The sequence below is a fragment of the Notolepis coatsorum genome (genome assembly GCF_963971535.1).
Source record: "Notolepis coatsorum genome assembly, chromosome: 11".
Classification (NCBI taxonomy): Eukaryota; Metazoa; Chordata; class Actinopteri; order Aulopiformes; family Paralepididae; genus Notolepis; species Notolepis coatsorum.
The window spans coordinates 49,730,176-49,753,195 of NC_140175.1; positions in this window are offsets into that span (position 1 = coordinate 49,730,176).

Genomic DNA, 23,020 nt, shown 5'->3' on the forward strand with positions numbered 1-23,020 from the left:
GCGGAGGGTCATTTGGGGCTTTTTGTAAGTACTGGGAAGAGATCCAGGGTTGCCATGTTCGGTTTGCGTCGTGGAGCTTGCTGCTGTTAAAATCCACGCACACTCCCCACCATACCTCAGCCATTGTGTCAGGGTGGGGCTGGCAAAACCGTGTCTGCTGGACCATTTGGTGCTTCATCACCTGCCATGGCGTGGCACATGTTAATGAACTCCCATCAGGGAATAATATGTCCATGCTAAGGGGGTGACACATTATCTCAATATTAAGAGAGCCCAGTATGTCTCTGCCTATCAAATTAAGTGGGCAGCTCTTAGCTAATAGAAATGAATGTTTAAATCTCTGTGTTCCCCAAACACAATCGGTTGTCTCAGACAACGGCCACATTTCGGTGTTTCCCGAGAACCCAGTTACAGGGACGGCATCCTTTGAGTGTGGCAAGTGTGTGTTAAGTGTAGAATACCGTGCTCCTGTGTCCACCATAAATAAATGATCACGGCCGTTTATGGTTAACTTGACCATGGGTTCCATGAATAATTTATCTATGCTGGACAAATCGCCTGTGTATGGGTCTGGGCCTCCCTATTGGTTCTGGAACATTTGGTGTGGCCCACCACGGGGCATTTGATTCGGGCCGGGCGCCTGGTGGGCCGGGGGCTGCGGGTCCCTGTCACCCCTCCCCCTTTGCCCTGAGTTGTCATATCTCTCATGGTACCCGTTAGACTGCGCCAGTTCTCTCTGTTGCATAGGCGGGTACGGGGCTGGGTGGGGACATTCGCGGGACCAATGACCAGGCATTCCACATGAAAAACAGGTTCCTGTCCAGGGCACTGGGGCGTCTCGCATCGGGGGGTAACCCCATGGTCCGCCGCCCCGCCCCCTTCCATACCCCCTCCCATACCCCCTCCCCCCCTGAGTTTGGAACCTCTCGTTCCCACCCCTATCCCATCCGTCGTCCATGTTGGACATCTGGTACTCCGCTGGTGGGGGACACTGGAGGTATTGTGGGGTGTGAGGGGATTGACAGTATGGTTCCTGAAGAATTACTTGTGGCATCTGTTTATATGACTTGGCGCTATTCATTTTGTCTCTCATTTCCTTTGCCTGTCCCTTCAGAATATGCGACTGGAGATTAGCCAGTTCCTTTTCAGATTCTGCTCTCTCCTCCAATTCCACATCTATGTAATGGACTAGATGGGAGGACCAGAGTTCATGAGAGAACTCATTTATGCCAATAATACCTCTGAGCTTTGCTTGAATGTTCTTGTTCATGGACCCTTCAACTGCACCGCGAAACAGTTTATCCATGGTTGGGGTAGTGTAATCCCCGGTGCTATCTAACCACGTTTCTCTGACCCTGAGTATGTATTCCGTCCCGGTTTCATCAGGTTTCACTGGTAGGTTGTTCAATTCACGCACATTCTGTTTTGTGGGGTATTTCTTCCTAAGTGCCGGCCATAATAGGTCAATCAGGTCACTTAGGGGGGTGTCATCTGGATCCCCCCTTGTATGTGCCTCAATTTCTACCCCTTCTAAGGCAGACCGAGAGGCACACGCAGCGAACACTTTACGAAAATCCCCCATGGCCGGTTCATGCCCCACACATGTGTCTAAATATGCCTTGATAAACATGGTTGCACCCTTATTGATGTCCGGCATACCCTCCTTCATGAGTGTTACGTCTCGGAGTGCCATTGGCGAGAATGTCGTGGTGACCCTACCAGTACCGGACGATTTGCTATGTGTGAGGGGCATCTGAAAGGCTCTATCGGGTCCCACCAGATTGTACACATTACTACCATACCTAGTCGGTGGGGCCCGAGTCCTATCTACCCGTTGCAGGTCCCTCCGTGTTGCTGGCGTGGAGGTCAAAGGGGGTGACTGTTGGGGGTGACTCCCCGCGCAGTCTTGTACCCCCTGGGTTTGTCCATTCTGAGGTGTGCCCGTAACCAGTACCGATTGTAGCTGAGTTAGAAGGCCCTGCACCTCGGCTAATCCTATGCTACTTACGTCACTTAAGCTGGCGCCTAAGCTGGCTCCTGGTGCCGAGGTCTGGTTATCTACATACCCCACGGGCCCCCTGGTCGATTCTCTGATACTTGCGCCACTTGAGCCAGCGCCTAAGCTGGCTCCTGGTGCCGAGGTCTGGGTGTCTATCATATACCCCGATCCTATGATACTTGCGCCACTTGAGCTGGCACCTGAGTTGGTTCCTTGTGCCGAGGTCTGGGTGCCTACCACATACCCCACAGGCCCAGCTTGGTTTGTTCCTGCGTATGGACTGGGCGTGAGACTACTACTATGTTCCGCCATTTCTGCCAAGTATCGTAGGGTTCTGTCCTCCTTTCCACTATTGCCACCGGATGGTCCGGTATCCAATAGCCCTGCTCTGATCACAACTAAAGGCCCCATAAATGCTGGTTCAGGTGTTGTCAGGGGCATTTGGAATTTGTTTAATGTCACCTGTGCGTCTGCATGTGGTGGTGGTTGACTAGAGAATGGATTGGTCGTGCTAAACACAGGAGCTGTTGGAGTGAATGGGGGAACAGCCTCAGCCGCTATGAGGTTATCAGTCACTCTCTGCTGCTCTTTCTTCCATCTGCATAGTCAGTTTAACCTCTCCCAAAAAACAGGAGCAGTCAGCTAGGAATGACTCGGCCTCGGCTAGCTCCTGCTTAGCTTTAGATTTTGCTTTGAAAACGTAGGTTTTTGTCCCTTGCAAAACAGTGTTCGCATTAGCTACTATTGTGGCTGCTTGGCCTGCACATGTGCCAAGCTTCCCTTTTACCGGCACCTTCTCCGTCCAATGTCCAAACACTCCGACCTTTTGGACCCGTTCCGCCCATTTTACAAATCTTGTACTGGCTTTGTCTCTTTCTTTGTCAGCCACTTTACCCAGCCAACGTGAATGTGTATCTACTAATACTTGTCTGACGCTACCCGGCTCACACGACCTCCACTTTTGTATAATTCGTTCCGTCATTTTATTACAACCTTTATGCTAAGTTTGCGGAGAGAGTGAGAAAATTAAAGAGGAAGGGGGGGAGAGAGACAAGAGAGCGAGGGATAGATGGAGAGAGAGATGGAAAGAGAGAGTGGGGATAGAGAACGAGAGGGCAAAAGAGCGAGAAAGAGTTTAGTGAGAGTAAATGTGTGAGAGAGAGGAAGAGTAAGAGAGAAAGACAGAGAGAGTGAGAGAGAGAGAGAAAGAGAAAAAGACAGAGAGAGAGGGAAAGAGCTAGTGTGAATTAGTGTGAGAGGGAGAGAGGGAGAGAAAGAGAGAGACAGAGAGAAAGCTAAGTTTGCTGAGAGAGTGAGAAAGAAAGAGAGGAGGGGGGGAAGAGAGACAAGAGAGCTAGGGATAGATAGAGAGAAAAAATGGAGAGCGAGAGTGAGATAGAGAGAGAGAAAATAAAAGAGAAAAAGAGTTTAGTGAGAGTAAGTGTGAGAGAGAGGAAGAGTAAGAGAGAAAGACAGAGAGAGAGTATGGTAGTATGAGTTAATGTGAGAGGGAGTGAGAGAGAGAGAAAGAGAGAAAGACAGAGAGAGAGGGAAAGAGCTAGTGTGAATTAGTGTGAGAGGGAGAGAGGGAGAGAAGAGAGAGAGACAGAGAGAGAGAGAAGTTTACGGAGGGAGTGGGAATGAAAGAGAGGAGGGGGAAGAGAGACAAGAGAGCGAGGGATAATATAGATAGAGAGATAGATGGAGAGAGAGTGTGATAGAGAGAGAGAGAAAAAAGAGAGAAAGAGTTTAGTGAGAGTAAGTGTGAGAGCGAGGAAGAGTAAGAGAGAAAGACAGAGAGAGAGTATGGTAGTATGAGTTAATGTGAGAGGGAGAGAGATAGAGAGCAAGAGAGAAAGACAGAGAGAGAGGGAAGTTTGCGGAGGGAGTGCGAAAGAAAAAGAGGAGGGGGGAAGAGAGACAAGAGATCAAGGGATAGATAGAGAGAAAGATGGAGAGAGAGTGAGATAGAGAGAGAGAGAAAAAAGGAGAGAGAAAGAGTTTAGTGAGAGTAACTGTGAGAGAGAGGAAGAGTAAGAGAGAAAGAAGGATGAGCTAATATGAGTTAAATGTGAGAGGATGAGAGAGTTTGATCAGAGAAGCCAACTAGCGCCTGTGCCCTGCTACATAAGTATTGGATTTCACTTCTCAGGTCAAAGGTCAATCCTGGCTGTTTTCAACAAGGAGGGAGAGAGGGTTTGATAGTGAGAGAGTGAGAGAGAGGGAGAAAAAAGAGAGAAATAGAGAAAGACAGAGAGTGAGAGACCGAGCTAGTGTTAGCAAATGTGAGAGAGAGAGAGAGAGAGAAAGAGAGAAAGACAGAGAGAGAGAACGAGCTAGTATGAGCACGTGTGAGAGTGAGAGAAAAAAGAGAGAGAGGGAAAACGTGTGAGAGAGAGAGTGTCAAGGGGTGTTTGGGTGATAGAGCCCAAAATATAGAGAGACGATTCTGACTCGAAGTCAAACGCCTTCCAAAGGGGCCTGTCTTCCTTTCACCTAAATCTCAAGTATCACTTCTCAGGTCAACGGTCAATCCTGCGCCCTGATCAGCAACCACAAGCTCTTTTAGCTCTCACGCGCTAATCATCCGCAGATTATTACAATCTTTGAGATGTGAGCTCAGGTAGCCGGCAGTCACGCACACCGACACATTAATCCAAATGAGTTCCACCTCGAGATTTTTTATGACACAGAAAACAGGACAGCCTCAGAGACGTTCTAAACCTCAAAAATCCAATCAATCCCGCTAGACTGTAGGCTTCCTTGTGCGTGTCTATGGGTGCTCAAATAATGTGTGTGTATTTAGATGCGCTGGGGTACAGAAAGAGAGAGAGAGAGAGAGAAAGAGAGAGGTAGAAAGAGAGAGAGAAAAAGAGTTGGAGTGAGAGAGAGGGGGGGAGAGCGAGAGAGAGGGAGAGAGAGAGAGAGACAGAGAGTGAGTGAGAGAGAGAAGGAGGAAGCGGTAAAAAAAAACAAGAGAGTGTGGGGAAGAGAGAGAGTTATAGAGAGAGGCAGAGGGGGGGAGAAAGTGGGAGAGAGAGAGAAGAAAGAGAAAGACACAGATTGCAACTTTTCAGACAATACACTTAACCCATTTACCTTTCACCAATACACCCAATATAGTTCACACAACTATTTATCAATAACCCGCTCAGGATTTTAACCTCGGGTGGGAACTTTAACCCGGGGACTTTAACCCCTCTTTTAGGACTTTAACCTCTCAGGACTTTAACCTCCGGTGGGAACTTTAACCCGGGGACTTTAACCCCCCTTTTAGGACTTTAACCTCTCAGGACTTTAACCTCCGGTGGGAACTTTAACCCGGGGACTTTAACCCCTATTTTAGGACTTTAACCTCTCAGGACTTTAACCTCCGGTGGGAACTTTAACCCGGGGACTTTAACCCCTCTTTTAGGACAGAACGTATCCTTAAAAGTTCCATCCTTTCATATTTCACGTACCCTCCGAAAAACACATGGAGAAAACAGACAAACACAGAGCAAGCAGCACCATGTCGCCATTAGACGGCGCCATCATACAATTTTGAAATAAAAAAAAAATTATTTCCCCCCTGTAAAGTAAGGTTAACAGGTGTCCGTGAACAGGCCCTCGACCGGTACCCTAAAAATGCAGGGGCTATGGGGCATATTTTTCCTTAGGGGGCATATCTATGAAACTTGGCAGGTTGATTCATAACATTGGGAGTTTTCTTGAATTTGCGTTGCCATGGCAACAGTAGCCGATAAAGGCCCAAAGAAGAATAGCGGACAAAACTATATAACTACATGGTACTACAGGGTACTACAGGGTACTACATGATACTACATGGTACTACATGATACTACATGGTACTACAGGGTAATACATGGTACTACATGGTACTACATACTACATGGTACTACAGGGTACTACAGGGTACTACATGATACTACATGGTAATACAGGGTACTACATGGCACTACAGGGTACTACATGGCAATACATGGTACTACAGGGTACATGGCAATACAGGGTACTACATGGTACTACAGGGTACTACATGGCACTACAGGGTACTACATGGCACTACATGGTAGAAGTAATACCCTAAGTGTGACTGACTAGATGCATCGGGCATATGTCTAAAAATGGACACTATGTCACTTCACCTGAAGGGGCATATGACCGTTTATGGCTTCACCACAACAAATCCTGATTTCACTAATCCTATGCAAAAACACATATCCCATCCTTTACAATGATTGTTAAACTGCAAAAATTAGTAAATGTTATCAATTCACCATGACTTGTTGAGGAAATAATGGATTTTGAAGAGTAGAATCAGGTGCAAAATTTAGCATTTTTTTGCTGTGGTGAAAAGAAGGAAGTTGCAGATCCCCAGGGTCTATCCTGATTGGTCATTTGGGATGGTGACAATATCTGTGTCATAGCCTGACCTGTGCTGATTGGCTGGAAGAAGTTTTTTTCATAGATTAAAGATCCCCCCCCTCTCCCACCTGGCTAAATATATTGTATGGGGAAGTGGCCAAAAATGGTTACTTGACCGGTAAAGGGTTAAAACAGTGAATAATGAGCGCCATGTTCTCAGAGCATTTTCAGAGTACTGTTAAACTGTTAAACAGTCATTTTAAAACTAATATAAGAAATGAATGCATATAGTGAGGTGATAGTGGTATATTTATGAGGGGGGGGGAATATTTGGAACAACTTTTAACCTTTATTTATACAGGTTATTGATAACTAATTCTGTCTATGAGTTTCATATTTAGGGATGGGTACCTTTCACATTTGAACCGATACCGGTACCTGTGAATCGATACCGGTACCTGTGAATCGATACCCAACGTTACCTTTTTTCTGTACTTTAGTCTCTAAAAATGTAATCTATCTAACCCAGTTGTAAAAAAAAAAATCAAAACTTAATATTTCATAAATAAATTATGTATTATTAATTATTATTAGGGTTGCACAGAATGGGAAATTCTTGGCCGAAACCGAATACTGTGTGTGACTGTGCGTCAGGGCTTGTACTGTGTGTTGTTGGGCGGGGCTTCCCGTAAAACCCGGAAGTAGTCAGTTTGTGCTGTTTATTTTTAACCCTAACCCGCAACACGGAACACAGAAATGCAAATGCTGTCGAGTCCTCACTGCTTGTAAAAATAAACAGCACAAACTGACTACTTCTGGGTTTTACGGGAAACAACACACAGTACAAGCCCCGACGCACAGTCACACACAGTACAAGCCGGGGTTGCGGCACTTCAGATATAATTGGTATCACATCATCATTGGTATCACATCATTTAATTATTATTTCACAATAAAATACTGCAATCAAAATCCTCTGTAATATCACATCAGATTTTGTAATCTCACAATAACATAGCAATATTTCACATAATTTAATTATTATAGGAAAAAAAAAAATTGGAACAACTTTTAACCTTTATTTATACAGGTAGGTTATTGATAACTAATTCTCTTTTCAATAACGACCTGTTGAATGCAACTATACAGTTCAATAGATAAAATTTGTTTAAGAGAATCTCAAAAGGGTGGCTACGTGGTGCAGTGGGCAAGGCGCTCACCACGAATACTGGAGACTGGGCTCGGACAGGTATATATTTCACATAATTTAATTATTATAGGAAAAAAAAATATTTGGAACAACTTTTAACCTTTATGTATACAGGTAGGTTATTGATAACTAATTCTCTTTTCAATAACGACCTGTTGAATGCAACTATACAGTTCAATAGATCAAATTTGTTTAAGAGAATCTCAAAAGGGCGGCTACGTGGTGCAGTGGGCAAGGCGCTCACCACAAATACTGGAGACTGGGCTCGAACACAGCGCTCCACATTGCTTTCAGTTTAGCTGGTCGTCCGCACTAATACACATTGGCAGTATTAGGGGGAGGGAAACTGATGGGTGGGGATCGGGCGTTGTGGACAGCGACTCCTACAGGTCGGTTGGTGCGCCTGCGCAGTAGAATCAGGAAGCGACGAGGCGGGGCCCCTCCAAAGCCCAGACCCCTGACGCTGAAAGATCGAGCCGCGCAGGTAGAAAGATGCGACTGCTGTTACCTCGAGTATCGGAGGGGACTCGTGCTATGTATGACTTAGTCCACATTGCAGCCGGCTTGTGGGAGGCATGAAACAGCGTTCAAAGACAGGGGAGGGTTGAATTGGATGATACGAAAAAATTGGGATGGGAGAAATATTTAAAATGGGAGAAAAAGTGGATAAAAAAAAATAAGAGAATCTCAAATACATTATTTTATTTAAGTGTATAGTTAATTTTTAATTGGAGTCCTCAGAACACTGTGGAGGGTGACTATAGCACAATGGATGATACTCTTTATCATATATGGATTACCAAACTCTCCCTTACCAAACTGTCCTCTAGTCTAGGGCCTACTGATTGCCTGCCTGAATTTTCCGTTTCCAGCTGGTGCGACGCAGACGAGGCGTACAGGACAGTAATCTGCACTGACGGATTCAACCTCTCCCTAGATCCATGCACGGAGTTCTTTGGATCGATATGTATGAGCCAGCTGAACAGAGATTCAGGAGACAAAGGTGAATTCAATCGATGGTATTTATTGTCTGGAACACACAGAGAACGAGAAACAGTCCTGGAGACCAGCCCTCCACGGGGCTGAGAGCCTCTCGAATGAAAAACAACCATGGCATTTATACTATGTGGGAGTTCCATATATAGGGAGGTGGTTAATAATGGATGATCCGACAGGCATTGGCATACATGGTCTCAGTCCAACTTTGTGTTGGTGCCAGTGTGTCGTGGCAAAATCCTGCTGACCAAAGCAGACTTGTGGCCAATCACACATGTCATCAGGTCAAAGTATTTCTGGGGGCATGGCCTGGGTGCCTGGCTTGGCTTCGTCACTGGACCCTACAGCCTGCACATTCCAGAGTGGGGGAGACGATCATGCTTTGACCAGAGTAGCTTAGATATAAGATATTAGATATTAATGAACAAAAAATAACTATCATGTCAATGGAGTGGGATGTTCTGAAGCCAGATTGGAATTCGTAGATTCGATTTTTTCCCGCAAGGTACTTTTCGACCTGTTCGTAGACAATTTTTTCCATGACTTTCGAGATGGAGGTAAGAATAGAAACAGGGAGGTAGTTGCCTGGGTCTAATTTGCTGCCTTTTTTGTGCAGGGGGGTCACTCTCGCCACTAATAATAATGGCTAATCCACTACTAATAATAATAACTATTTGTATAGCACCTTTCATACAAGAATTGCAGCTCAAAGCTTCACAGCAGTAAAGAAGACAGGCATGAAATGAGCACAACATTGACAGATCAATGCATAAAATAGATAGCAGCAAAGTGGACAAGGTAAGGCAAATCACATATTCACATCACATAATACAATAATCACAGTGTTGATGTAATGAGTAGGTGGCACAACAGAGCAGCGCATCTCGCACGAGTTTCTTTACAAAGTTCAGTTCTAAATTACTTTATAGAACAACAGTGTTACGCTGAACGATACAGGACCCAAGTAGGTGACTCTGAGACAGTTGTAAACAACCTACTGAGACAGTTGTAAACAAGAAGCCTGTGGGCATGTTTATTATAAATGTAGGGAGGGGAATTGTGGGAAGTGTATGGTGCGTCCTTGGAATGTTTGTGGAGTGTGTATCTAACCTATGTGTATGCGAAATGAAAGACTGTTTTACTTACTGATGTTGCAAAGTAAATGGTTAAGCGGGGTGTTGTTGCGATGTGCGTGTGCCTAACTAAATTGTTCAGTCCAGAGGATATCCAAGGGGCAAGCGAGAGGTGATAACCGGGGGGTCCGTCCGCGGAAGTGTGGGGAGCCAGAGTCAGGGTGGTGAAATACAAGGGAGCGTCCATGGAATCCTGGGAGGGAAGACAAAGCGAGGTCAGACAGTTTCTCGGGAATACGTGCTTGAACTTACTACAGAACGTTTTTCTGTAGTAGTTGCAATATCCAAAAAAGTATATTTCCAAAAAAATTGGTATGGCTGAAAAAACACCCTGGTTCCATAGCATGAAATCCTGTGTAGTACATTTTGCGGAGGAGCGATTTTGGTTAAATGTTAGGGGAAAAGAAGCTCTGCAGGTGTCCATTTTCTCATAGACTCATAGGTTTTCACTCGTGACTTTTCACCTTGATCCCTGATTCGCTCATCCCGACATCGGATATCATTGGAAAGCCACACTCATTGGTTACAACCCTGTCCAATCATTTTCGAGATTGCCAAATGATTGACAGAGTTAGAGCCTCGGGAGTCGGGAGTGGTATTCTAACTTTGGTGCACGCCTCACAATCGACAATCGGCAATCGACAGGCAACAGATAGGGCTTTAATTATTGTATTAAAAAATATGCACACCCGAGCCGCTAGAGGTCGGCAAAGTGGCAAATCCTCCTCAAGAGGGCCCGTATACGGGCCGTTGCGTGTTAACAACAGAGCAGTGCATCACTCTTAACACTTTGAGTTTCTTTACAAAGTTAAATTCTAATTTGCTAGATATTTAGCGAGTTGGCTTCCCTGATGTTTTTGGGCAGTTTGTTCCATAGTTTTGGGGCGTAGTTGACAAAGGCTGCATTACCAATCTTGAATCACCAATCTTCTTTTGACTGTTTTGGGGAGCCTCTAATAGCCCAGCAGCATTCTTATTGGCATGTAATTAATTAGCGTGTTGGCAATTCACATGAGAAAATAATTTATATTCTCCTTTGTTTCATCACAATTTACTAAAGCCTAGTAACAGACACAATATTTCTGGGACACTGGGAATACATTCCCTGAGATACATAGATGTCCCTAGATACAAAGAACATGCAAATGGACCTTGTAGAAGTGGAGCAATCTTCCATTTACTTAGGTATGTATTTTTAGGCGGATTTTCAGAAAATAGGGCTTAACACTTTGGATGCCCAACCCGAGTTTTCTCGGGTTTACCCCCTGCGGGTTGAATGCCCATAACGAGAATATTCATTTTTTCTGAATTCATATTTCATCAACCGAGTCTCAGCCACTCCAGGCGCTCAGATGTGAAAAAAGCACCCCTCAATCGTCTCCCAGATGGTAATTCACCCTTTTGGATTGGACTCAATGAAAAGGCATGAGAAAAAAAGACCCAGACTCCACATTTTACTTCTCACGCATTTGACCGGAGTCTATCAGCTTCATTCTGGACCCTCAGAGCAGCGGGGATTATGTGTTGTACAGTATACGCGGTGGATCAATAAAAGGATCGATTTTCGGAATGGCGATCAGGAATTGGAATAATCCATTTGAATACCATCTGATCTCAGGTAAGGAATCTATTTTACCAGTATTAGGATAATCAGACCCGTTTTCACGGAGATATAAGCTTTCCCCCTATATGTGATATGGCTGTTTTGACTGTAAAAGCGATCAGGAACTGAGAGAATCGATTTTCAGCGCGCGGCACCAGCGTGCACATGTACACATATACTATCGATAATCTAGTGTTTATTTGAAAACTATTCATAAATAGGCAGAAAAATTACAACGTTCTAGAATATTCCAGTACAGAGCGATTATCATGGAATCTCTTCTTTTTTCCGTGAAAACGAGGGCTTTTCAAAATGATATAAAACGGAAATGAACCGATAAAAAAACAATCCGCTTCGACAATGTTGACTGGAAATGGGTCATTGATAATGCGACGGGCAGATTAGACACATAATTTAAATATTTAAATTAGCCATAATTTAAAACATAGATTAGGCGATATTAACGTTAACATTGAAGTGGTGCTGGGCATTCAAGCACTAAATGTGCGCCCCCTGCAGGGCATTCAAAGTGTTAAGAGGTTAATACGGACTGTATTGATCTATTTATGTGACGTGATATTAATTCCGGCCCCGTACCGGGCCCATCAGGCTTAAGGGGTTTTTAACCTTTTTACTAGGTATGATCTTGTGAGATCGTTATGTACTCTATTTCCCCCAAGGTACTTGTCTAGGTCAGCTTTGAAACCTGAATAAGAAAACAAAAGTATCTACTAAACCTCTTGAGTTTGTCTTTGCAAATGAACAGCCTGTTTTGATGAATGCTTTAGACAGGGCGACTTTGTGTATAATACAGTGGGCTCTCTTTTGCTGTGCCTCTCTCATCTGTTCAAATTAAAGTTCTAATAGGAATACTTTTTGACCATAATAATATATATATAATAGTATTGGTTATACAGCTGTTACTTACTTACTTACGCCTGCTACCCCTTCTGGGGCATAGGCCGTCAACAAGTGATCTCCAAGCATCTCTGTCTTGAGCTGTTCTCTCCAGTTGGTTCCAGGTCATCTTCATGGTCTTGGTGTCTGCCTCCACGTCTCTGCGCCAGGTGTTTCTCGGGCGGCGCCTTTTCCGCTTGCCCTGCGGGTTCCATGTTAGGGCTTGTCTGGTGATGGTACTTGCGGGCTTTCGCAGGGTGTGGCCTATCCAGCGCCATCTGCGTTTCTTAATTTCTTCTTCTGCAGGCAGCTGGTTTGTGCTCTGCCAGAGTTCGCAGTTGCTGATGGTGTCTGGCCATCGGATGTGGATGATCTTCCGCAGGCAGCTGTTAATGAAGACCTGCACTTTCCTGATGGTTGCAGCTGTAGTTCTCCACGTCTCTGCTCCGTATAGTAGGACTGCCTTGACGTTGGTGTTAAAGAATCGGACTTTGGTGTTGGAAGTCAGTTCTTTTGAGCTCCAGATCTTCCGTAATTGCACGAATGCTGTACGTGCTTTCCTTATACAGCTGTATTGGGTGGTAAATGTTCTGCTTTTCCAATCCAATCTTATCTTTTCTTATCTTTTCTTTTCTTTTCTTTTCTTTTCTTTTCTTTTCTTTTCTTTTCTTTTCTTTTCTTTTCTTTTCTTTTCTTTTCTTTTCTTTTCTCCTGTCCTCTCCTTCATATTTGATCCAGTCTGGTTCCAGGCCTAGCGTGACCAAAGCAGTTTGAACCAGTTTGATGTGTCTCAGTATTGACTGGGCCTGTCAGTCAACCGCTCTGACACATGGTGTTTTCACTAACAAGATTGACCAAAGAGGTGTCACTGAGAGCTTTTCCTCTCCTCTATTCCCATCATCATTTACCATCTCCCCACACTCCAGTTATTGACAGGCTGCTGAAATCTCACTGCCTCCTCAGAGGCCAAACGCCTGTGGATGAGGGCTAAGAAGAGGCTAGCCAATCACAGCTCGCCAGTCAAGTAGATAAACTCCACCTATGGGAAGAGGAATCACCATCTCTAGGTATATAATATAAACATTAAGGCCGGGCCGTTAACGCATTTACCAGGCTAAGTTAACGGCAGTCTATTATCGCGCGATAAAAGAATTGCCGCCGTTAATCTATTCTCAAAATTGGGTCTGGGAGCCAATTACATTAGCTGATGTATACCTGCTCGAATTACTCTGTGTGCAGGAGACACGTTGTGGGGCGTGTTTGTTTACCCACTGCTACTACACTCGTGTCGCCAATAAACATAATAGTTCAAGACATTGCGTCGGTCTGAGAGAAGAATCAAGCATCGGAAATACATTTGGACTGCAGTACTCTGTTGTGAATGGTTAAAACATACGGTTATCTATATAACCATAGTTATGTGAGTAATAGCAAGCGCTCTGCGCTCTACTGGAATATATCCCATATCCAGTCTATATACTGAATAAATTTCTCCACATGTACCTATACACACCCATCTGCCTGGCCACACCCCCATCCGCTCCTCTACATAAGCAGGGGTGTGGCCATACTAACAGCTCCTTCCCAAGTCTTTCACCACCAAGGCGAAGACCACGGGGTCCTCAGTGAGTCCAGCGCAGAGCGCTCGCTATTACTCACATAACTATGGTTATATAGATAACCGTATGTTATGTTACGTCATAGCTTATGCTCTGCGCTCTACTGGAACACAGGAGCTGAGCAGAGCGGAAGCTCGACAAATGTACCCGCTGAGGTACCCCACAACCATCAGAACTGGGGAGGACCCGAGCCCCCGGACCCCCTTAGTGGAGGACGGGAGGGAATCGTATCCGACTGTGCGAAGAGGGGTTTAGCAACTCAAACGCACAGGGTGACCAGACCTTGGGACTTACCTTCCCACAGAAGAACCCACGACTACACAAACGCGCAACCCACATGCAACTAGGGAACGAAAGGGAAGAAACAAAACCCCTGTTACAACACCTAATATCACGGGGTCAAGGGCAAAAACCCAACCCTGTGGCAAGGCCGTAGCAGCGGAGCGCGAAGGAGGACCCAGCCCCAGGAAGGGACTGGACCCCCCCCCCAGAAAAGGGGGCCTGGTGAGGCCAACGCCGCCGCAGCATCGAGACCCCACCAGGCGGTCACTAGTGACTAGTACATCGCCAGCGTATCGGACAGGGCCCATCCAAGAGCAGGCCCTTCCCCCCACAGCACGCCGCCCTGAAGCACTCATGAGGCTACACCCACAGCAGGACCAGGCAGCGCACCGGGGAGACAACCCCCAAAGAGGTTGATCCCTCAATCCAGGTAACAGGTCAAAAAGACTCGACCTGAGCCTGGAGCACTGCGGACTAGACAGGCGCCAAAGGGGTCTGCAGAAAACAGCACCCCGGCGGAAGGGGCGTACGGTATGCTGTGCACCATGTCGCTGCCTCCACAAAAAAACCAGACCCTATAGAGGGGCAGAGGCAGAGAAGGCAGACACGATTGGCAGACGTCATGAAAGGTGCGGGGGCACACTCGCAGGCAGACGGGGTCAAGCCCGGCCTAACCCGAGAGTCGACTCCGCTACCAACACACCTGGAAACCAACCACCACCTAACAGGAGGCGGTTGTTCCTATAACCCCCCCAAGAAAAAACTCCAAAACACAACTGCGGGTATACACCAGCTATACAGCAGTACAAGTGTTTCAGTTCTCAAGAAGGGGTTAACCCAGGCCAACAGGTCGACGAGAACGAGTTCGGACCTGGGCCCGGCAGACCGGGACGTACACAGGGATGCCAGAGGGGTACAAGAACCACCTCGACAGCCCCCTCCCAGCCCCGCCAAGCAGGAGAAGAGAGGGGCGAAAAAAGAATGGAGAAGGACCAGGCTCCTTTAGCACAGCGCAAGGTACAACACAATATGGACCAAGCAACAGTGAAGGATAACACGCAGTGACATAACCACGAACACCTCCATATCATCAAACCCTGCAACGGCCGGGCCGACCCGGCATTGACCCCAGAAAAAGCACAAGTCCCTCAGGGTACCAGAACAGCAGATCTGTGCCCCAGCGGACAACGGGTTAACTGACCTGGTCCGGCGCGACCAGAACCAGTCCTGTGTCCTAATCACGCCGCCATCCCCAGTCCCAGAAGGGGGATAGGTACGCGTGTCGATCTAAAACATCACTGAGGGCGCCACCAAGCCGCTCCCGGTGGCCCACCCCAAAGTCGTGAGACCCCTCCGCCAATGCGATCTATTCCGTTATCTCCCCCCAGAGATGAAAGAGAATTCATCGAGACTAACCTAGTACACTGGCGCTCAGAAGAGACAAACTCCATCCTAGTTGCCCCATAAAAACGCTGTTTCAATGATGAGCAACCAAGGCGCGCAAGCCCATGCGTGGTTCCACACAGAAGCACCCAGGGCCAGCACTATGTACACGTCGAGACCCAAAACATATCAATGGTAATTCTAACAAGAACCCAGATAACGTTCCCTCCAAGCCGCCTGGGAGAGCGGCAGGAAGCTGGCCAAGACACAGATATGGGTCCCATATGACGCGCCCGAGGGAAAACACCCCTGTCAACCCTGCCCTATAAAAGAGAGGAGACAGGGAACCCCCAGAGAGAGACTTCCCACGTGAATAATAATTGAAAAGATATATGCAACATTGAGCTACGTGTCCAAAAAGATTCATGTAACAATTGGACTCAGACTCTCTGAGGAGGAGGCTCTGAAACTCTTGAGGAGGCTCCGTCACTGAGAGGGAGGTTCTGAAACTCCCTGAGGAGGAGGCTCTGACCCAATATACACTACTAGTAGGTAGCAGAGCAGAAGAACAAATTGTCTCTACTGCATTGCATCACCTACCAAGCTCAAGACACATACAACAGAGCTGAACTTCTTTTTAAGTTCTCACGCACCGCATAACTCATCTTGACAATAACAGAGGTCCACAACATGGAGCCTGAAAAGAACTCACGGAAGTCTCACAACCAATAGAAACGCGCCCAGTGACGTACTCTATGGCAGGGGGAATTCCGTGACCCACCGCCCAAATATGGCGTGGCACCAGGAAACTCCCCCCCCCTCCTCCCTACCCTGTGACGCGCTGACCCAGCAACGAGACAGGAAGCCCGAAGGACAGGAGGTCCAACCCCCTGACCAATCAGAAAAAAAGGGAGGGAGGGTTTATCAGTTCACCCCCTCATGACCCCTCACCCCTGATACGATGCAATGACAAAGCAGAGCCATGACACCAGTCATAGCGTGCTACATGAAGCGCATGTATACCTGTCAAGGTAACAGCTTCACATAGGCTCATGTGCGAACCTGCCACCTGAATTTTTACACCTTTTCCTAAAGGAAGAAAAAACACAGACCAAGAGAGGGCCAAGGGCCCTGGTACAAGAGCTTACACATGTAACTTCTGTAGGCCAACACCTAACACAGTTGTGAACCCAGTTGTGGATCATAAAAATGAAACGACGCACACAACCCTCCATCACAACAAAAAAGGGCGAAAGTACACTCTCACTACCGTAAGAGGAACGCCGTTTTTCATGACGAGAGAAGACACAAGTCCTCGATTAAGTACTGGTCACAGGCCTTGCTAAGTCCACATGACAGCGACCAAACAATTTTCAGAAAAAAATTGCCTCTCTAAGCAAGAGCACAACCCCAGCAGAAGCTGAGGGGTTACACCGTATCCCCAAAAACATAGTGAAACAACACACATATTGTAAACAAAAATCATGTTTGAGGGGGGGGGGGGGCCCAGGGGAAAACCGGGAAAACCCACCCCTCACCACCTTACCCCTGATACGACGCCAATGTGTAGAGCTTTAGATCATGCACGCCAGCACAGCCGAAGACCTTGTTTAAACAGGTACAGCCCTGTTCATGTGTGAAAAAAAAATTGCCACCTGTTATTGTCATCACAAGCTGAGAGAGGGACTCATCCCTCTATCACATGCCACTATGCACAGCATTGTAGGGCAACCCAGCCAGTTGTGGGCTCAGCCACGTTGTCTAACGTTACATGAACACACAACTTCTCATCATACAACAAAAACCCAGTTCATTTTTACTCACGTAAAAAACAATGCTGTTTGTAGGTAGAGTGAAAAGCACAAGCTTTGGCCAGCGGTACCCAAGCTATACAAGCGACCAAGACAATTCACACACAGCACATGTCGTATCCCTAAATGTAGTGAAGTAACATACGTTTTTGGAAAAAAACATTGTTATTAACAAAACATCCGGGAGGGGAAGGAAGGAAGAGTGGGGTAATGTCCAATGGACATCTTACCTGCACCAATGAACGCAGGATGAAAGGCTGCAACAGGCTGGTCTCCACGTTGACGAAAGGCCTCTCGCTGGCGGGGCAAAAATGAAGCTATGGCCAGAGCTTTGCTCCGGCGAGACGCCCCCCTCCTGCAGCCGGTCATGGTGCAGGCCCGATTACATCTTCTGTCAAAGATGATGTCGTAGTCAGAGTGCCAGGCCTGCTATTCTAACGGCTAATGTCAATGGTTGTAGCACAAGCACTAGGCTAACTGATAGCATCAAGCTAACGTTCCCAGCCGAGCGAACGTACGGGCAGCTAACGTCATAGCTAAACAGCTAACTGGCTAACAGTTAACTCAACCCAGCTAAGAAGCAAGCTAAACGGCTACCACTGAACAACAGTACAACGTGAGAAGCAATACAGGCCAACACTTCAGACAGCCGCTGCCTTTCCCTCTTCTCATCCGAAGAGAGAAGAGAAAAAGAAGGCAACACGTCCCTCTTCAGAACAGTGTTTACCAGACACAGCGGTGTCGGCAACAAGCCCCTCGCGGACTATAGCCGACTTGAGCATGGAGATATTCTCATAATGAAACACCAAGCTCACCTCCCTGGCGCCGGGTGTTTTTCATCTTGAAAAGCGGGGCCAGCACGGCGACAGAGGGTATCCGTTTGTCCAGAGACCCGGGGAATGGAACCGCAGGTTCGGAACACGGTCCCAGTAAAACAAAGCTCCCGATGAGGAGCTCATGTTAACGTGGGCATCAAACCAGAACCCTCTCCACGCCGCTAAGAGGCAGCGAAAAAAGGATACCAGCCTGCGGCAGGATCTTCGTAAACTGTGTAGCTGTTCCCCCCACAACCAACACACCTGGAGCCCGTGTTGCAAAAACATCACCCGCCCCAGAGAGGCCGCCAGGGGATTGCTCAGCGACGCGAGCCCCTACTACGAAGCTCCAATGGAGGTCAGAATGATCATCATCTTCTAGACACTCCGGTGGCGAAGACATTATCGCTGTATTTCCTCGAAAAATAGAGAGAGAAAACAAAGATATAATATCAACGCAGCTCCTTCTCTTCAACCTTTCCAACCATTTTACACTAAACTCAAGTGGTGTATAGTATACAGACACTCTCCGTGGTGAAAATAGGGAAGGAGCTGTTAGTATGGCCACACCCCTGCTTATGTAGAGGAGCGGATGGGGGTGTGGCCAGGCGGATGGGTGTGTGGAGAAATGTATTCAGTATATAGACTGGATATGGGATATATTCCAGTAGAGCGCAGAGCGTAAGCTATGACGTAACATAACCTTTGTTTACATATTGTGGTGTGGATTAAAACGTTCGTTTTCTGGACCCGTTTTCTGCCTGGCTCAAATCAAGCTGGCAGGCTCGTTCGAAGTTGAACACAGCTACACCCTCTAAGCTATCTAATGGCTAATGCATCCTTACACCACTGGCAAGTATTTTCATATCTTAACCAACGTTGCAACTTGCAAGGCGCTTATAATGAAACGTTCCAACGGCGACATGAATTGTTCATCAATTCATTCAACCTAGAACCTAAGCGCGCTCTCTCTCTCTATATCGCCCTCTCTCTCTCTCACTCTCTCTCGCTCTCTCTCTCTCTCTCTCTCTCTCTCTCTCTCTCTCTCTCTCTCTCTCTCTGTGGGTCCTTCATTGCCGTCTTTGATTTAATGTTATCCTCTTACATAAAGGCCTCATGTCGTATTTGGGTAACTAGTAAAGTAACTGAGTTACTATTTTTCAGTAACTAGCACAACACTGCGTAGAACACACATATTTTGAATGCCTTCGGCAGACTTCAAATGAGCCATTTTAATCTAGATTAATCTAGATTAACTCCAGGATTGCAGATAGATTAATCTAGATTTTTTTTTTTTTTTTTTTATCTATGCCCACCTCTAATAAACATACCCCACAGCCACAGTAATATGTTGATTGACTGGAGAGCCTGGCTCCACTCCCAGCAGTTGCAGCTAAGAGATCAAAGCAACTTTAACACTGCCTGATGTTGTTCTTGTTTATGGAACAGGATCAATTTGATGCTGTGAGACAAATCCAGACAAGTGGAGCTCAGAGACGAGAACTGAGTGTAAGTAGTAGAAAAGCCTATATGGAAGCAGACAGCCAATCACCAAGCACTGGTTCCCTGGGAATCCATCTCTCTCAGCAGGGGTCCCGATTTGTTCATCGACATACACGGCCCTGCTGGGATTACACTTGATTTGCTTTGGTGCAAAGTGCTGGATGTAAGCAAAGTGAATTAGGCTTCAAATCCAGAGTTAAAGATAATTAGTAAAGAGGCTATGAAGACCTACCACGGGACGACACATTAACTCTCATTAACAGATGGACCATTTATTGTCAAGTTGTATCTTGTAGATAAATGTCCCATGGTGGACAGGCAGATGGTAGAGGACGGAGTTCCATGTTTGAAAGTACAAACATGTTTTCCTGTGGAATCACCAGCGCTGACCTCCGCAGACAAACCATCATTAGACGCCCGCCAATCCCACTCCGTCTGCCATCTTGAATTAGTGCCGGGCCAATGTGCAGAAGGCCTTCCTGTCTCCCTGTCGTCTCCATGGACACAGAGGAAGTGGATCTCTCCAACAGCTTGTGGCCACATTTCACATCCACTCAGTTTCACGCTAGACTGTCTCTGTACAGAGCAGAGGAGGCCAACTCTACATACTGTATGAAGCCAAGCAGACTGCATACACATGATCAACTCTCCCATCCAGCTCCATTTAGGCTTTTTACAGTCTTTAGATTGTCCAAAACCAGGCGGCAGGAGCCCAGTTTGGCTCAATAGAAGACTATAAATTCAGGCATAAATGCAAGTGAGCACATTTGCACTCCAGAATATCAGTGTATTGTTCTAAAATCTTAAGCGGTGAATTCCAATGAGTTATGAAAGATTGTGAATGTGATTTTTTCTTCAGCACCCACAGTGTCCAGCAAGCAGCTTAGCTAGCAGAGCGGAACAGCAGGGTTTACGGTTGACCATGCAGAAAACTGAATAATGTTTTATATGCATTAAACTGTACAATTGGGAAATCAAAACACTTTGTGGAAAGATCAATAAAAAAACTTGTTCATCAGCTGGCTGTGGAGCCTATGGTCACAAGTTCAAATCACTCTTAGTTCAATTTTTTTTCTTTATTTTTTTTCCGTTTAATTAATTTATCATCTCTATATTAACGTAACTAGCTATTCATCTCAATCGAAATAACGTTCATCTCTCGGGCAAGTAGAGCCGTAATCCTCCACTATGGACTGCTTCACTGAAGCATCTGAGAGAGAGACACAGAGAGAGAGAGAGAGAGAGAGAGAGAGAGAGAGAGAGAGAGAGAGAGAGAGAGAGAGAGAGAGAGATGGCTGTCTGAGAGAGAGAGAGAGAGAGAGAGAGAGAGAGATGGCTGTCTGAGAGAGAGAGAGAGATGGCTGTCTGTCTGCTGCAAGAGGAAGTCAACCAGAGACGAGCAGCAGACAGACAGCCATCTCTCTCTCTCTCTCTCTCTCTCTCTCTCTCTCTCTCTCTCTCTCTCTCTCTCTCTCTCTCTCTCTCTCTCTCTCTCTCTCTGTGTCTCTCTCTCTCAGATGCTTCAGTGAAGCAGTCCATAGTGGAGGATTACAGCTCTACTTGCCCGAGAGATGAACGTTATTTCGATTGATATGAATAGCTAGTTACGTTAATATAGAGAGATGATAAATTAATTAAACGTAAAAAATAAATAAAAAATGAACTAAGAGTGATTTGAACTTGTGACCATAGGCTGCACAGCCAGCTGATGAACGAGTTGAGCTAAGTGCATCAATGTTAAAACTGAGTGACTAATGCATAATTTACACTTGTGCCAATTGCGTGCGTTTGTCTAATATGTCATGTTCTACGATACCCATTTCAGCGTGCGTGTGTGCGAGGGCTCTCGCATTATTATTATTATTATCTACGCTGCGTGTATGCGAAGGCTCTCGCATTATTATTATTATTATCTACGCTCATGCGCACGCTCATACCGGCGTGGGGGCGAAACTAGCGTAGATTAGTGGCCAATCAGAGCAATGCGGAAGGACAAGCCACTTGCTTAAAGCATAGACGCTGCCAGGCCAGGTACTTCTCTTCAGAACAATGTATTGTTTAGATGCCAGTCAGACATACTGAACCGCTGGGAAAGCAGAGATAATGAGATGGACACAAATATTTGTATTACACAGATATTAATAATATTATTCAGAGAAAATGTTTATGTTAGGAGCTCCATTCACACAGAGCGCACCACCTAGGCACACCATATGTTCGCCGTCAAATACGTCCTGTTGGACTGCTGTCAAAACTACCGTTAGGACCTGTAGGACTACCCCATTTCTGTGTTTCAACCCACGGAAATATCAGTAATAATATTTTTTAAGTTGTGTGTCAAATGAGGGAAAGAAAAAGGCAGACATTTTCTCGAGTTTTCTCTATTATCTCCGCTGCTCCATGAGAGCAAGGGCTCCCCTACATTTTCAAAAGCCTAGAGAAAGTGTGTCTTAAATCATCATCATGAGTTATGCATGTGAAATTAATTGTATTTATTGCATGTGCGCTCGAGACCTATTTCAAAACCAATCTGAGACGCACAGCCGCATCTCATCTCTGTTACTACACTAAAAGCAGCCTTTACTTACGGCAATTCCAGGAATATGATTTATAGATATAATGTATCTGTTCAAAAGTTGTCACGAGTTGTCATAGGTTGTCCTGGTATTACAAATGCAGTTACTGGTAAACAGAGATACTGTTATATTATCATACTGGCAATCGCATCTCGCTCTGCCCTATTGAGATAACTCTTATCTCCTAGCACTTAATGTGCTCACGAAACAAACAAATGCACTCACATGCACATGACCAGGCCACGCCCCTGCGTCCCCCTATATGACGCCGGACATGGTCACACTCCACCTTCTTCTTTTTGTTTCCAACACAGAAGTAGCAGTGCACTCCGTGAACTAGTTGTTATGAAATGCAGGGAGAAATTACACAATGTTGGGTATTTGCCAGAAGTTCACCAGCCCCTGGAATCTTCTCGGCACATCCTGAACAGCGCAACGGGCCTGTCCTGGGTTTTCCTCGTCTCGTGACAGCGGACAGAGGGACGTCGTGCGACTGTTAGCAGTCGAGCTAAGTCGTGCACAGGTAAGGCCTGCGCTATCAGGCATTGATACTAGCATGAGTAATACTGCTCGTTGTCCCGTGAGACAACCAAGTGATGTATTGGCGCAAGGGGCAGGATATTTAGGAAAACATGGTCGTCATGACTCTTTTTTGGGTGTTTTTCCAAATATCCTAGAGCGCGCGGCTAATGCTAATGCTACAATGCTGGGACGCCGTGCCATGAGGCGAGTCGGCCCGGCAGGTGGCTGGTGGGCTGATAAAGCCTATACCGCCGCGGTATAGAATTAGCAGCGACTGGCAACATTGTTCAATTTGCTGTTTTT